Raw genomic sequence first — 17,411 nt, 5'->3', positions numbered from 1 at the left:
TTCGCCATTGTGGTTTGGATTTTTCTTTGTGGGGGGAGAGGGGGCCGTGTGTTCAGGATCCCTTGAGTCCTAAGACTGACTCTGCTTATAGAACACAGAAGGGAATGACTCTGCAGAATTCAGTCTGCCGTTTAGATGGTAGAATGGCTTCGTTTAGTGCTTCTCGGTCTTTTTCACGTCATTGCACTCAAAATGGTAAGATCTCACTGAAGTGTAGGGTAAACCGAGGCGACTGCTCATGCCAGACAGGACCAGCTCAGCCCCTGCAAGGACTGGGGAAATCGGTGTTTTACCCTTTACCGTTTCTCAATCCATCACTTGGGAAGCTCTCGCGTGAGTTCTCGTTTTTTGGCATTATTGTAATTGGGACTACTTTGCTGTAGGGTGATTATTGTGTTATTTCAGGTTCTCTGTGGGTGGATGGGAGACAGCAGAGAAATGAGAACTTATCAAAGCACTTAAAACCCATGGTGATGGGCTTCAAACAGGAAATGCTTCGTTGTAGCCGCACAAGGAATGATCCAGTGGTCCTCCCTCAGGAACTGTCAGTGGCTGAAATTTGACTTCTCATCACAGGAGTGCTCCTGGATTAGATTTAGAACAGAAATTCTAAATCATCATCATTATTATTGTTGTTGTTGTAGTTGTTGTTGTTACAAACTGATCCAAGCCCAAATAAGAAACATAACAATGTTCCTCATAAACCTTGTGGCTCTGTTATTATGCAACCAAGCAATAGGTAGGCAAAAAGTGTATTAAACGTACAGAATTCTTATCTTACTACGCATACATGGTTCATGTAGTGTTAGGCAAAATGTTTTCAATAAGTGTTTTTTCATTCCTACTGCATGTGAGTCCCAGGGATACGAAGAGGGGAGGTGTGAGGAGTGTGGGTTTGAGCAGCACAGAGGAGTGTAGAGCAGGAGAGGTTGGCACTGTGAATGCCCTCAGAGCACAGGGAAGGCAGCAGCTAGTTCTGCCCAGATTGGGGAGGAGCAGGGTGTGTGGGAGAAAAGGAGAGTCCAGGATGCTTCGTAAAGGCCCCAACCTCTTGCTGAGAAAGAGTGAGTTTTGACTCAAAGGCATAGAAGACATGACGTACCCTTCCCAGGGAGGTCCAGCGTGGCCGGAGTGGGACAGGTTGGGGAGGCTGGGAAATGGGACTGGGATGGCAAGACAGGGCCAAGCTGTTTACGAATCTCAACTGCACCTGAAGGAACTTGGATTTTGTCTCAAGCATGCTGTGGAGTCAGTGTGGCATGGGTTTTGTGTTTGGTTGGTTTTATTTGTATAAGAAGAAGAATGTGGTCCAACTAGTAGGTTAGAAAAGTAGCTCGGGCAGCGATGTGGGAAGTGTGCAGAGGGCAGAGACCCACACCCAGGAGCCGAGTGAAATGGGCGCCGTGGCTGCAGGGGAGAGAGTGTGGAGAGCGGGGCAGACCGGAGGCATATTTGGGGAGCCTGTTACTTGTGGAGTCCAGGGTGATGGACATATCTGACTTGATTGAGAGTGGTGATGATGACCGACTGCAAAGGGAACTTTTGGGGTGATGGAAATGCTCTGTATTTTGACTGTGGTAGTATGGTATGTATGGCTACTACATACATTTGTCAAAACTCATACACCTACACCCCCTAAGACGGGTGAGTTTTATTGCGTAGAATTTAGTTACACCTCAATTAACCGAACGTGTGCTGAGAAGAGCTTGCTTTAGTGCTCCGTAGGGTAGCCCCGGGGATGGCGGCCCCTCCATGCTGCAGTTCAGTTCTCCTGGGCCCTAGCAGAAGGCGTGTGCTGAGGAGGAAGAGCTCATCTGTAGTGCAGGCCGGAGAGACGGGACCACGCGGGCGCCCACGTGGAGCGTGAAGCAGTGGGCACACCGGAGGGGAAATCGCATGGTTTATAGTTTGTCCTGTGCAGATCTGAAATCCCGGAGTCCTTCACCCAGCAGACTCATTCATTCAGCCAGTGTGCACAGGCATGGTGCGCTGAGGAACCCCAAAATGAAGACACTTTTTCACTCTAGGCAGCTACGGGGAACCCCAAAATAAAGAAGCTTTTCCACTCCAGGCAGCTTACAGCTCACCAAGTTAAATGGAAGTCAGTTAACAAAGAAAATGGTGTGGTGTTAAAAATTGTGACTCGTAAATGGTAACCTGTTTCTTAGCATTCAGTAGTCATTAAATAATCATAACATAATTTAAAATCTTTGCATATATATATATATATATATATATATATATACTATTATTTACACACACACACACACACACACACACACACACACACATACACACACACTATGCCTCTTCTCCCCGGCCGTGAACAGCACCACATGCACACCACGGAAGACCAGTTCTGGGAAACCAGAACCGTCAGCACAGCTCCTGTGTGACCAGCCCATCCATCCCTCTGCTCCTCCCTGGCGTGTGACTGGTTAGAAAGTAACTGTGGAATGCTTCTCAGGCCCCCCACCCCCGCTGTGTTTCCGGAAGAGCGCCCTCTGCCCCCTGTCGCCCCGGCTCTGGACGGAGCTCCCCGTGGCCACAGCAGAGCAGGGCGGCGTGTGGAGGTGCACCGGGCGAGGGGGACTGAGGATGTCCCTGGAGGTCAGGAAACTCTGGTGGAAGCCGTGGCCTGAAAGGTCTGGTCTCTGTGACGGAGCCTAATAAGGCTGGTATTTACTTTTACTTGACCCACGCTGGGCCCTGCTAAAATGCTTCTAACATTCCTCAGCGGATGCGAGACACGGTGCAGTGATTTCCTGCCCAAATGACAGGAGGAAAGGGGCGTGGGGACCCCGCAGACCAGCTCCCGCGGGTGGGGAAGTCCCCGCCTCATGAATCACTCTGACTCCTACTCACTCAGCATGTGTTCCTGTGAGTGTCTCTGAAATACATGTTCATGTATCTGCTCCAGAAGGAAAGCCCACACTGAGCCCTCAAAATCAGAAAGCTGCTCAGTTTTTATGCAGTGTTCATCATTCATTCATTCATTCACCTGCAGCATGCACCAGGTAAACAAGATCCACTCCTTCCCTCACGGGCCTTAGGACGGACTCCAGTAACTGAAACCACACCAGTGCTCTGGGCTTTATAGCAAAGGGAGAACTCCCTTCTCTGTGTCCTCGGTCGGGGAGGCACACCGCTCTGGCTGCCTAGTAGGTCCAGAAGTGGAGAATCACAACGCATGCAAGTCCCCCCTCAAACAATAGACATCGTGCTGATTTGGGGAGGTCCTGTGGTGAAGTGCTGAAGCGTTCAGGTTTTTCTCCCGATTTAGCTTTTCAAATATTTCTTTTTACCCTCCATCTTTACTTATAGGCCAGACTTTTCTACCATGTGGTTAATTCGCCATGTTCTAGTTAGTGACGCCTTTCGTTGCCATTGATCAGCACGATAAGATAATAGTGATAACGAATACCATTAACTGGGTAGACACTTCCCTGGAACGCTGACTCCGCTGCTGTTTGTGCAGAAGCGTCCAGTCGTGGGTTCCTCAGCTAACGCAGCTCTGAGACCCACGCTGAGTGCTTTGGGGGTGTTTTCCTCCTTCCTGCAGGTAGTCTTCCTCCCTGAAAGGACTGTCTTCGCTCCCAGGACGCCTCTCTGCATTCTTGCTTCTCTTCAGTGACATACTTATATATGCTTTCCAGCGCATTGCTGAAAGCTGCAAAATAGTACAGGATTCTTGACCAGCCCATCTCCACTTAGCACATCTCCTTCTAAGAAATCGTTTGGCCAGTGCAGACCTTTGTGGGGAGAAAGGAGCAAATTATTTTTCTGATTTTCCACCTCTGTATTCTACAGATTATCCCATTATGTTTCCAAAAGTCTTTCAAAGCTTACGGTTTATAGTGTTCAATAAACCTAATAGTTTACAAAAACTCCAAAACCGTCTCGTGCCAAAAATAATAATAATAATAAATTCAGTAGGTGGTCTTTGTCTTGTGGTCTCATTGTTTTGATATTGTCTTCAAGTTTCTATAATTTATAAGGGCTGTTTAATTACTTGGCATAAATTTCATGACATAAAAATATTATCATGTAAGCAAAGTATATGAAATGATGTTGTTGAGAAGTAAATTACATGCCATATGGGAAAGACCAGAAAGACAGACACCAAGATCTTAACCTCTGGCCAGGATATTGTGAATAGCTTTTCTTTTTCTCTGTACTTTTCTGTTTAAATCACTGCATTGATGTCACTTTTATAACATGAAGATACAGTAAGTAGGATAATGATGATCTAAAAGAACCTGGAAAGAATGTTTAACTGGGTCACTGGGTTCCAAGAGACTCAACTGTGTACAGTGGGTCTCAAGGTGTTTGTTTTAGCGCCTGAAAAGTTGGGACACCAAAGAAAGGACAAAAGAGCTAGAATGTTCCTGTGAGAAATGCACTCTATTTTTGTTGTTGTTAATCCTCACCTGAGGATGTTTTTCCATTGATTTTTAGAGAGAGTGGAAGAGAGAGGGAAAGACAGAGAGAAACATTGATGTGAGAGAAACATATTGATTGGTTGCCTCCTGCATGAACCCTGACCAGGGCCCAGGCCAGGGAGGAGCCTGCAACCAAGGTACATGCTCTTGACCGTTTGGTCCACAGGCCGATGCTCTATCCACTGAGCCAAACTGGCTAGGGCTACACTCCTTTTTTTTTTTTTTTTTTTTTTTTAAGAAATGTACTCCACAGTGTGTGTGGTTCTTTAGTTCCGTCTAACGTTTGCTAGCCCCAGAGTCAGCTAAGGAAATGCAAGAGAGTTTTTCCCATGCTGACTTGTCCTGGGGCCCTTCTTGCCTGCTGTCTTGGGGTGGAGAGGATGCATTGTCAGAGCAGCCGGCATGGAGGGTGTCTGACCACGTGGGCATCCCTAGCAGACATCCTTTCGACATCAGTGCTGGCATCTTGACCTGCTTTCCTTGGACGTCACCTTGAGACGGTGAGAGCGGCTCCTGGAGGACCAAGAGGTCTTCTTTGGGACGTGAAGTCGTCTGCAATAGGAAGTCTTCATTGACAAACACAGGGCATGAAATTAGGGCATGAGGGCCCTTTAGGACAAGGATCTGGGCCAGCATCTCGGAGTTGCGCAGTCTGGCCGGTCACCCAGAAGGGATGACGATGTCTTAGGGCATTATGTGGTGGTCGCTGCCAGACAGAGCAGTTCTGGGGTCAGGTGGCTCCTTGAAACTGTTGGAAAATAGACGGTTAGTGCTTTTGTGTTGGCTGGGGAACTAGGATGCTCGGGTCAGAGCTCCAGGTCCGCCCACGGTCCTCCAAGGGCCGTTTGCCCGCCCCCTCCCTGCACCCTGCACTCCGGTCCCTGCGCGCTTTCTGGGGCAGAGGATGCGATCGAGGGCACTGCCTGTGCAGACAAGGGGCAGGTGCAGGCTGGACCCATCCGGGTGTGGAATTCTGTGCAGGAAAAGGGGAGGGAAAGTCCAGCGGTAAGACCGGTGGTTTATTTAACAAACAGACACCGCTGTGGCCTTGGTTCCTACTCTGTGTGACCTGACCCGGTCACAGCTCACATCCCCACCCGGGTGCCCCACTGACGCACCGCGTGGCCCGGCTCGGGAAAGCAGGAAGCTGCTGGAGCGTATCTGGGAAATCAGTGATGTCATCGCCAGCTAATGCTGGGTGGGGAGTCATGGGGGGCGGGCGGGGGGTGTGAAAGAGGAAGCTGCGGCCCCTCCCGGCAGGCCCTGCCATTTTGTTCTCTGTCACGTTTCAGTTCAGCTCCTCCACCGGGAAAGTATGTACTGAATGTCGCCTCTCTGCAGGCTCCGTGGGGTGTTTCCTCCTGCGTGTGGCCCCGCTCGGGTGGAGGCTACACACCCGCTCCACTGGGTCAGGCATGAAGGTGAAGGAACTCGGGCCTTGTCGGTCAAGTCCAATGCATGACTCCTGAGATGCATGGCCAGTTCCATAGGGGGAAGGTTAAACATTTACTCCCCGCGCTGTAAACGAGGGACCAGCAGCCGAGGAGTGCAGTGCCCAGCAGCGTGTGCGGTCACAGGGGCTCCGTGCGCCCAGAATGTCGCTCAGACACCTGGCCTGGGACAGATTTCCTGCAGTCACCCCTGCCTCCTTGCTCCCGCCCTCACTCCCCACTTTCCTACCTTCCCACCCCTCTCCCCACCAAACGAGGATCCTCTCCGCTTATTATAAAAAGGCTCTGCAAACGGCCTTCCTCTCTCCCCTGTGCCTCCCACCCCGCCCGCCAGCCACCCTCTGTCTGGCCTCGCTCGCTTGGTACCCCGTGTCCTTTCACTCCATTCCTGGGGAGCTCGCTGGTTTCCTCTTCCGCATCCAGCGTGAGTCCCTTTGCCTCTCTATCTTATCTCCCATCAGAACTTCCTGCTTTCTCCCAAACAGGCCCTTTCCTGGCCCAGGCCTCCATCGCTTCCTCTTAGCCTGCCGTCCCGCACCGGGTGGCCCAGTGGCTCTGTGAGCAGGAGTTCCTTCCCGGTGCCCAGGGGAAGCCACGCGTGTGTCTGTTCAGTCGGACAGAAGTCGCTGCCGGCTTCTCAGGGTGGCGTGCTGCGGGGAAAGGCAGGTGACCAGCAGCATTCTCGGTTTCCCGAAACCATTTATCAGATGGGGGAGACAGGAAGCTTGTGACTCATGACAGTGATGTTCGCCGGGGTTATCGAGGTCCATCCTTGCATTTAGAGGATCGTCTCTCCCCTCCTTTGATGCTAATTTATTTTTAGCATAAATGTAAGATCACGTTAGATGAAATCGGCTTCAGCTGGGACGTGTGCTGAGTGATCGTGTTACCAGACATTTCTGTTATTGAGTTAAGCTTTTAACCCACTGCTGTTAATCCCCTCGTGTGGGCTCTCTCTTTCTAGGAGCCTAGAAAAGAGTGTTTGTAATGTCTAAGTGTCCAGCCCTACAGTCAGGATATTGGTCTTTCGTTTTCTCTGGGGGTTGGTGAGACATTGGCCCGTTCCTCTTCCATGTCCTGGTTTTGGTTTGGATTCAGAATAAACTTGACCATTCAGGTACATCCAGTGTAGAACTTCTGAAGGACACCCATAAAGTTGTCAGGCGCTCATGGAGTTTCTCTGTCTTCTGTGCCTTTTCGTTGAATTGATTATACTTCGATGTCCCAGTTTTCCTAAGAGGCATACAGTGAGAAGCAGCTAAGCAATCTACACAAGGAAAATAAAATGAATATTGACCAAAATACCAGTTTTTCTAACTAAATGGCCCAGAGGCCTTCAGGGTCGGTTTGAAGGTGTGGTAGGGATGGATGAATAGAAAGAGAAGCTAAATGTATCAGGAAAATGTAACACTTTAAAACTGGGGCTGTAATTTGTAAAGGAGGAATATATAATTGATGGTACCTAGAACTCATGACCGTTGTTTGAAGTGTATATGTGTGTTCATTAAATTATGCACCTGTGGACGGCAGAATAAATGTTAAATAAATAACGTGTGACATCTCTGTGAAATATCTGTGATATACTGCTTTTGAAGAATTGGTGTCCCTTAGTTTCTCCTGGGTGTCCTTGAAAATTCAAAACATTTTATACCCGTGAGGATAGCCAGGTGTAATTAAATCAGGGAACGGGTGTAAAGTTGTTACAAGTACTATGAGGGGTGTAATCTGTGTTGGATTAAATGATCCAATGGAGATGTCTATTTGTAAAGTCCCTGGAAGGGCCATAATGAGAATCCAGGTGCCCGCATACAGTATGTGCCCCAGGCCATTTGTAATAAAGGCATCCTGTCCGATAAGGAGGAGAGCTAGGGCTAGGACAGTGATGGTGAACCTATGACACGCGTGTCAGCACTGACACGCGTAGCCATTTCTGATGACACGCGGCCGCATGCCGAGGATGAAACATTTGCTGCTCCTGAGGATGAAACATTTGCTACTAGACTCTTGGAGTTAGTGTTTTCCTCAAAATGACACACTACCCGAGTTATGCTCAGTTTTTTGGCGAAGTTTGACACACCAAGCTCAAAAGGTTGCCCATCACTGGGCTAGGAACAAGTAGCTGCATTTATCATGGACACCAGTCTCCTGTCTGAGGTTCACCCCAACCCCAAGAATCAACTCGACAGAGTGTAGGGCCCATGAAAGTTACCTGCCATGCTTCGTGCACCTTCCAGAATTCATCGTCCAGTTCCCACATTTACCTGCGTTCCTTCTCTCAGTACAGACCTAAGCTCCAACCCCCCCAAACCCCCAGGACTGGCCTTGGGGGGATGGCGCCCCCTGACACCTGCTCGCCTCCAGTCGCTCCATTTCACCCTCGGGCACACCTCCGTGTTTGCGCTGCCAGCTCCACCCGCTACCATTTGTTGCTCTTCCTTTGGGTGCCCTGTTCCTTCACCGTGTTGCCTTGTCTGGTATCGCCCATCAATCCAGGCCTCCCCCGGGCAGGGGCCAGGCCTTCTGTCAGTCTGTTCCATGTGTCCATGCATCTGCTTAGTTTCCAAATAGGCTGTTTGCTACCGGTCAAAGGCTTTTAAAGCTGTTTCAAACTACATTACACAAATAAAGGACGCAATCTCTTCTCTGTTCGAGGCACCGTGTGTTCCTTGTCTGGCTCGCACACATATTTTCGATCCATTAGAATCCTTTGTTTTCAACTTATTTGCTGCTCTATCACAATTATAAGTCCATTAGGATCAGTAACCTCCGTTTCCATTATCTTTGCTCCGCCCTTTTTTTTCTTTTAATCTTCACCCAAGGATATGTTTTTACTGGTTTTTAGAGAGAGGGGGAAAGAGAAACATCCATTGCTTGCCTCCTCTATGCGTCCTGACCGGAAATTGGACCGGCAGCTTTTTGGTTTAGGGATGACACTCCAGCCAGCTGAGCCACCCGGCCGGGGCTGCTCTGCCTTCTTTATGGCATGGTTGAGGCTAACTCCCCAGCGGCAAAGAATTATCTTGTCATCAAAGCTATAAAATCACAATGATATGTGAAGAGTTCTCCTTTGGAAGTGTGAATCCCAACTACTGCTCATAGTAAGAGACAGCTTTAGCTTTGGCCCAAAAGTACTTGTAACAAGGGCTCGTCTGCAAAGACCGGTTCTCCTTGTCGAAGGGGGTCAGCCTAGCTCCCAGGTCCATGATGTTGGTGTTCCCTCCCAGATTTACCCAGAATGCAGTTAATAATCCATTGCGCCACTCAGGAATACTTGGCACGTGGGTAAAAATCACTGCCGAGGTAGCCGGGAGGTCTTCATTGTTTTTTCATAACCGTAACTGACTGTTTTTCTTGAAGCCATTTTGACAGCTGGAGGTTATTTTAGTTTTGATAAATTTGTCATAAAGATTGGAATGTGCTCCTTTTTGGAGATGGAAAGCTTCGGCGTGGGGAGAAGGAGAGACGCCACCGAACAATGGGATTCCGCCAGGTCATCCAGCCGGCGTCTTTGAAGTGCTTTTCGTTTTCATTCGGGGCAGAAATTGGAACCGTATATCTGTCTGGGGAGTAGGGAGTATTTCGGACGGAAAAAATAAATGATTGTTGCAACCACATCACTGGAAAGAGAACAGAAGGTTTTAGGAAGAATCACACCACGTTGACGAATTAGGACTTCAGACGGATTCTTCTTCTATTTGGACAGTAAACAGTTAATGACTCGTGGGAAGCATGATGGGAGTCTCTGCAGCACGAAAGAACATGTGCCCGTAAATCCTCCTCGGGCACGTCTCTGTGATCACAGGCTCACGCCGGGGACAGTGATGGAGCGTTCCATTCGGTCCAAGTGCGCAGGTCGCCCTGCATCTTACCTGACATCTCGCCCCCTGCTGACACTGCACTCTATGTATTATTGTTTTAAAAACAAAAGCTCTGCCTACGGTAGGTCAGACCATTGTCAGGGACCTTCTATTGTCATTTTCTTTCTTTTTTTCTGTATCTTCTCTATGGAGCACGTGAGGTGACATCTTTCTCACCCCCAGAGAAACCCATTCCTTTCTGCTGTAATATATGTGTAATCCAGAAAAGGATTCATTGAACAGAGAGGGAAAGATAATATCTGGATAGTTGCACAACCACAATGCTTATCTCTAAATATTCACAGTGATGTTATGTTGATAATGTTTGGTGACTTGGAGAAATAATTGGTTTGTTTGGTGGGAAAGTAAATGAGATGCATAGAACATAATGTCAACAATGTTAAAATGCATAGAAAGCAAGTAGACATGAAGGGATATTTACGTAAATTATAGCGATAATAAAAATTAAAACCGTAGGCAGAGCTAATACTTGCTGGGCGCTTGCTACATGCCAGGTGGTATTCGGAGCCATTTGTGTGTACTAACTCATTCCATGCTCACTACGCCCCCTCCAGGTAGGTAAGGTCACCACTTCTGTTTTACACTCAGGGCAGCCAAGGCACAGAGAAGTTAAGTAACTTGCCTTCATCGTAGAGCTATAGTAAGGGGCAGAACCAGAAATATTCTGCCATCTGTGCGCTGATTATATGGTCTTATTTTCACATCCCTGTGTAACCAGAAGTGACCCTTGATTCTGGTAACAATCGAATTAGAAAGAGTTACCAGATTACCTACGCTAAAACGAATAGCCATATGGGAGCAGAACCTTCTTTTTTGGTGACCATTAATTCTGTAAGGCCTTCAGAATTTTAGAGCGTAGAATAAACGTTCTAATTTTTGGGTTGGTTAGCAGAACGCTATGTTGCTCAAAAGGCAAGAATTTTCGTTGTGACATGTTGAGGTTTTTCTGTGGCTTGGGTATCTCCTAAGCCAAAATAATGTCTTCTTAAGGTGAGGATCTTGGAGTTTCTGTCCCCGTTAATGAACTTGAAGCAGGCCCAAGATTCTTTTATGCGCTCTCTCTCTCTCCCCCCCCCTCCCCCCCCTGGTATGGGTTGCTCATCTCTTTAGGTGAGAGACTTGATTTGGTTCCTTGATGTCACAAACGTATTGTCAGCCCCACCCGCCAAATGATTGCTCTGCTAGGCATGGGAACACAGTCCGCATGGTGAATAGATTCACTTCATGCCCTCGCCAGAGAGGACAGCCTTGAACCGTCGGCCTCCTGACCTTTCATCAAAGGCCTGCTTGGGAAATGCTGGCTCGGGAGGGCTCTCTGAAGACTCTGCCGTCTTGCCCTCTGGCTCAGTGTCCAGCTGCCCGTGTGCTGCTAACAGGCGCTGTGCATTCCCCTGGGGTAGCGTTTACAGCTCCTCATGATGAGGCCTGTGTGCTTGTTTCTCCAGGTAGTGATCAGGCCTGGGAGGGCGGGGCCTCCTCCTGTTTGTCTCTGAGGGCCAAACACCAGGCCCCGCACGTGGCACACAAATACACAGTTCAGCTGTGATCACCGTAGGATGCTTCAACCACATACCACCCTTCCTACTGGATCTTGCCTTTTACTCAGCATGTATTTTCCATGATCCCAATTTCTATCGATCTGATTCTTCAATTTTATATAGGCAAGCCACCTCAAGTTCTTTGCTGGAAACTTCCACCTGTGGAACAGACATCCAGTAGAGTAGGGGGCAAGATGAAATAATAATGCCACCCCAGGATCCTGCAAGACCTGAGGGATCCTGACTTTACAAGGGAAAAACAACCACAACATACACGCACAGTAAGATGGTATTCCTGCCTTATCTTCCTCAGCTAAAGCACTCCGGAATGTCTTGCCTTTGAGGAAAGCAGCACCCGGAATCCTTGTGTCCATTGTCATTCAGGGACAACCCATATCTTACTTATTGAGGGTGTGGTTTTCCCTGCTTTTCTTGTTCATTTCCGTACCTAGTAGGAGCTGAGGCTGATTTCCACAGTGATGTTGCCATGAGCTATAAATAGCTTCCTGGAGAGAGACCAGAAGGACGTGTGTCTAGTGCAGCTTGACCCTCGGGGGGTCAGGGCCTCGTTGGGTTGGAGGAGAGCAGGAAGTGTGGGAGCACTGATTGCCAGGGTCTGTCACATCCGCTTGGGCCTTTGTCCTGGGGGCGGGGGCCACGTTTCTGATCTTACAGAAAGCTTGTCGAATGCTGTGCAGAAATGTGTTTTGTTTGCTTGCTTTTAAGGGTGACCTACAGGCTGACAGCCAGCAAGAATCATGCATTCCATGACACATTTGCTAGTTTTTCGGTATGATAGACGGTAGTCAGCCCACAGAGGTGCATTTAACCCTGTGTCATGGAAGTTATGATAGAGATGGGTCCTGAAAGTGATGGTTTATGGGGGTCTGTGTAATTTGCTCCCATAAGAAGGCGTGGCCTGGCCAAGGAGTTATATGGAGGGGCATCGGGAGGTTGGACCACAGGTGCTTGTGTACTGTTCTGACTTACTTGATGGCACCTCACCAGTAGTTCGCATTTCACAAAGCTTCTAAAGCAACTTTTTTTTTTCCCTTTAATCAAATGTGAGCCAGCATCTCCGTGCAGGGTGGGTGGTGCAGTCCTAAAACACTGAACAGGGAACCAAGACGTCTGGGCTCCATGTCCTGCCTCCGCCACAGGCAGGTCCCTCCCCTCCTGGGTGGGATGCTGTCCTCTCAGCTCCAAGCATCTGTAGTTCTACTAGACGTTGGTTGGTATTTTTGTAAAATCAGAACATAAAACGTGAGGATGCTATTCTTTTTTATGAGGTATGACAACTCCCAGAGATTAAAATGCTGTCAGAGCTAACAGTTACCTCCCAAAGTAATCGGGCTCATCTCTTACCACTTGGTTAGAGAATCTTTATTCCTGAAAACGATCAGCGATGGTAAGTATTCTTGCTAGTCAGACTACGTGGGGATTGGCGTTTCCCAGGGCATTATCTCAAGCGGACCTGCCACTGCGTTTAAAGCGCTCATCCTGGGGGTTGGCTGTGCTCTCTGCCCCCCGGGCTTGTCCAGATCGGCCATGAGACAGTACCGGAGGGCTCCTGCCCAGTATCTTACGTAATACACCGAGGAGTCATCAGTTTTATTTACAAGGAAGTCTATGCTTCCAATGGACTTGGCTTTGCTTGGTTCCAAGCTCCAATTCTTCACGTCATGGAGGGAGGGAACAGTAGAGACTTGGAGAAGGACATTGGGATTTAAGTGAAGGGCAAAGCAGGCCAAGGTCACCCAGCGGACATCTCTAAGATAAACAGCCTTGCATTTGTGAGAATATTTTCTGAAAACAACTCAGTATTTCCATAGCACAGAGTCAGAAGCGTCGCTTTGGTGGGCTGTGGGCAGCAGGAGGTGTGGGACCACGTGGGCTTCAGGGAAAGGGGGCCTGGAGAATAAGGCTTATCTGTCGTCACCGCGAGGCCAGGGGAGAGTGCTCACGGGAAGTGGCTAGGCCTGTTCCCTCAGATAGACTTCTGAGACTCGGGCAAACAGGGATGAGTCACTAGGTCATTCCAGCTCAACGAATGCATCCCTGTGGGACCACACAGATGCCTTGCTTTTGATTCACTCGTTCAATATTTATGGAGGAGCGCTGTGCACTCGGCCATGAGGAACAGCAAACAAACAAAACAGCAGCAGAGGCCTGTGCCTCCCCCTCGAGTTGTTCAGGCTCCAGTTACGTGTGGTCAGCCCTCTGTGGCCACAGATGTGGAACATGTGGGTACAGAGGGCCAACTCAGGGACCAGAGCAGTCGTCTTGGAACCAGCCCCTCGTGGATACTGGGGACAGCTGTAAACAGAAACCTAAAGGAGCGCTCTCCCTCTGAGAGACAGGGACAGCGGGTGCTGCGTCCCCAGGGGAGCAGGCCGCACTGAGGACGCACTGTTGCGGAGGTCAGCTGGGCATGGGGTTGCTGAAGGCCAGGTGTGATGGGTGAGGACAAGTTAGCCAGGTGAGGTGGGACAGGACAGCAGGAGGGCCTGAGAGCATTGCTCGGGTCCTATAATGGGTGACCACGTGCTGCGACCCTGGCCAGCAGGGCAAGGCCCAAGACCCACCCCCAGGTTCAGGAACTCACACACTCAGCACAGTCACACTCAGGGCTATGGCTTACTATAGCACAAGGACACGGAGCGAAATTAGCAAAGAAAAGTCCAGGGAAGCCAGACACAAGCTTGCAAGAGTCCTCTCCCAGGGGAGTCTCCTGGGCGGCATTCGTAATTCCTCAGGCACCAAGTTGTGACAACACGTGTGAGATGTTCTCTCCCAGCTCGTTAGGGAACGTCTAATGGGCTGGCCGGGTGGGCACCCTCTGCCTGGCACCTACCAAACCCCAGACCCCCGAAGGAAAGCGGGTGTTCAGTGTAAACCATGTTGCTAGCCACTTGTATGAGAAGGGTGGGAACCCTCCCAAAATCCAGGTTCCAGGCACCAACCTTGCAAGCAGGTCCCAGGACGGCGTCCTCAGCCCTGCTCTGTTAACTGTTCCGTGCACAGTAATGAATTCAGCTTTGGACGCGTTGGATGAAGTATGTGTTTTAAGTTCAAGTGAAGGTGTCCACTAGACAGTGGGGCTCGATAAAGAGACTGTGCTATAAATGGAAGATCCTGGAGTCATTAGCACCTCAAGTGGTTAGTAACAGAGAGAGAAAGAGAGAGAGAGACTCCAAACCAATATTTCTCCAAAGCACCATGCTAGCGACCATCTCATTCACCATTCCCAATATACACTGAGTGGCCAGATTATTATGATCTCTGAACACACAATAATTTGGCCACTCAGTGTATATATATATTAGAGGCCCGGTGCATGAATTTGTGCATGGGTGGGGTCCGGCCAGCCTGGCCAGGGGGAGGGGACATGGGCAGTTGGCTGGCCTGCCTGCTGGTCGAGCTCCTGTTTGAAGGGACAGTTTGCATATTAGCCTTTTATTGTATAGGATAGACACTGAGTGGCCAGCTTATTATGCGTTCAGAGATCATAATAATCTGGCCACTCAGTGTATAAACGAAAAAGCAGAGGCCCCCATGACGTGGCGTGGCTGCACATTTTTCTGTTTCTAATCTTTGTCCCATCATTTTGTACCACCTCAAAACTCCAGAGTCATACATTGCCCGTAAATGAATAAAACGATGTTTAGGTTATAAAGCAGGCCTTTTGTGAGTTTGCTTAATGAGACTTATTTCACAAGGAGCCTGATCCTTGGACCCTGAAAGGTTGAGTTGACTACAGCGAGGCCTCCACCTGAAGGGATTTCTAAGCAGCCTGTGAGTCTCCATTCATGTTCAGTCAGCCTTGATTATTAAAGAGGTAAATGGGGCAGAGTCTTTGCCCTCAAGTTCCTTATATTCTGGGGCCAATATACTACTTGTCTTTATCTCTTGATAAAGACAAGTAGTATATTAGGAGTGTGTGTTGGGATCAAGATTGGGCAGCGTGCTTGGATGTTGGAAATGAAAATAAGTCAAACTCAAAACAAGTTAATTATTTGCCTGAAGCTCTGATAAAGGATAAAGTGGAACTTGATGACTGTAAAATGAGGTTGCTGCATGTTTATTTGGTTATGGATTTCAACCTTAGGTGCCCTTAAACTTGGATAGGAGAATACTAGAAAGCAGTACGTCGTTCTGTAAGATCATCCATTTAGCTCAACACATAGAATTTGGCTTTGGTCTCAGGAGTTAACTTCGATACCTAAAAAGGCAACCTTTTCTGGTGCCCGCTCTGGCCTCTCTGTGGATGCATTTACATGTGTTTGCTACTTCTTGGGCGGCTGTTAGACAGTTTTCCATTCTAAGTTGTCTTGGGGTATCATGAAATATGTGCGAAGTCCAATTTAATGTGGAATGTAGATTTTAAAGTAAGTTGCAGTCATTTGTACAGTTGTACAGTCTCAAGATACATATTTTAAAAGAATCAAAATAGTTCCCCCTTGAATCTTGACTCCTATCTCGGCTTCATTTACTGCCTCATTTGTCATCTAAACAGTCTTTGTTCTTTCATTTTTCCAACATGATTAATTGGTGTTGCGCCGCACAGCATAGGAGAGAGGCTGAATAGTTTGTAAGATGAGTAATCTAGTTAAACGCCCATCTTTCTTTTTCCTTTTATACTTTACCAACAAACATGTCCTATGCAGATGGAAGGGCAGTTTGCTGATTTCCCTGTTCAAATGTTGTGCGTTTAGCATAGCACGTTTCCTTTCCAATCAGCTAGCCAAAAATAATATTGACACATCCATGAAGCCTTCCATCTGATACTGCTGCAAACTTATGCAAATAGATGTAGACAGTTAGGTGAATAGAATAATTAAACATCCAAACGTGGAGAAGGGAACGGGGAAGTTACACTACCTGGCCTCAAGTGGGAAGTTAATGAGGTGTTTGAAGTACACCTTTAAAACCAAAGATCTGAAATGTGTTCCAATTCTTTAAGAGGGCAGTGATTTGAATAAAGCACAGTGTGGTATTATAGTTGCTGCAGGAAGTTAAGAGAGCATTTCTGGGAGTGTTCGTTTTCGGCACATGCTACTTAGAATATGAAAAGATAGTCAGTGTATCTTTGTCATGAATCTTTCCACTGGGACCAGGCCACTCCTGGATGAACTCACAGATTGAGAGTTTCTCAAAATACATAATTAAATTGTTTGTCTTTAAAATACACTGTTTGAAAGTCTTGAAAAATCAAAGAATGAAAATAAGGTTAATATTTGGCAAAAATCACTTGAGGAGTTATCTCTTAAAAAACTCTGATTTCACTTACAGAATTTACTTCCAAAGAAATTCACTTTGTCTATCATAAATCTAATATTAAAAAAAAATTATCTCTATGCCAGCTCTTAAATTCCTGATAAATTTTTTTGAAGTGTTAAAATGTTTTTAACATTTTGGAAATAGTTGTTTTTTTTCCAATTTAGTGAAGATTGATCTAATACTCCCCACTGTTAAAGAAAGAAAACAAACAACTTAAAATATTAAACCAAGTCATAGCTTATAAGCTTTTAAGGTAGCAAATGTTTGCTAATTTTGAAAAATGTGTTAACATTCCTTTTTTATGGAGGTGACATTGGCTTATTACATTACATATGTTCAAGGTATGAAGCATTATAATTCAATAGATGTGTATACTTCATAGTAAAGATGTGGCATTATGCACACACACACACAGTGGAATACTATTCCGCCTTAAAAAGGGTGCAATCCTGCCATTTGCAACATGGATGGACGTTGAGAATATCATGCTAAATGAACTAAGTTGGATGAAAAAAGGCAACTAGCAAGTGATTTCACTTATACATAGAATCTAAAACAAAAAAATGGAAAGAAAGGGAACCTTGTCGAGGCCAACACATATGCTGGTCATGACCTCCCGCCCGTTTCTTTACAATTTTGTGCCTTGGGTGTGGTTTAATTTAGGACTCTCCGAATGCCACTCAAGTCTAACACGTTAGCAAAAGGAAGAGCTTTTCAGACAAATGAATGACCATGGACAGGCTGAGGCCCTGGGCGGGGCTGCGCAGTCATTCCACCAGTGAGGCCTGGCACTCTGTGTTTGTCAGAGCTCTCTTTTGGTGG

At 47.6% G+C, this 17,411-nt stretch overlaps 1 protein-coding gene across 1 annotated transcript in view; it reads left to right on the top strand.

Moving 5' to 3' along the window:
• Positions 1-17,411, top strand: part of MTHFD1L (methylenetetrahydrofolate dehydrogenase (NADP+ dependent) 1 like) — a 164,156-nt gene that overhangs the window by 127,160 nt on the left and 19,585 nt on the right. The window lies entirely within an intron of this gene.

The sequence above is a fragment of the Cnephaeus nilssonii genome (assembly GCF_951640355.1).
Source record: "Cnephaeus nilssonii genome assembly, chromosome: 9".
Lineage (NCBI taxonomy): Eukaryota > Metazoa > Chordata > Mammalia > Chiroptera > Vespertilionidae > Cnephaeus > Cnephaeus nilssonii.
Note: the sequence above shows the minus strand (reverse complement) of the source record. Positions and strands in the feature narration are given on the sequence as shown.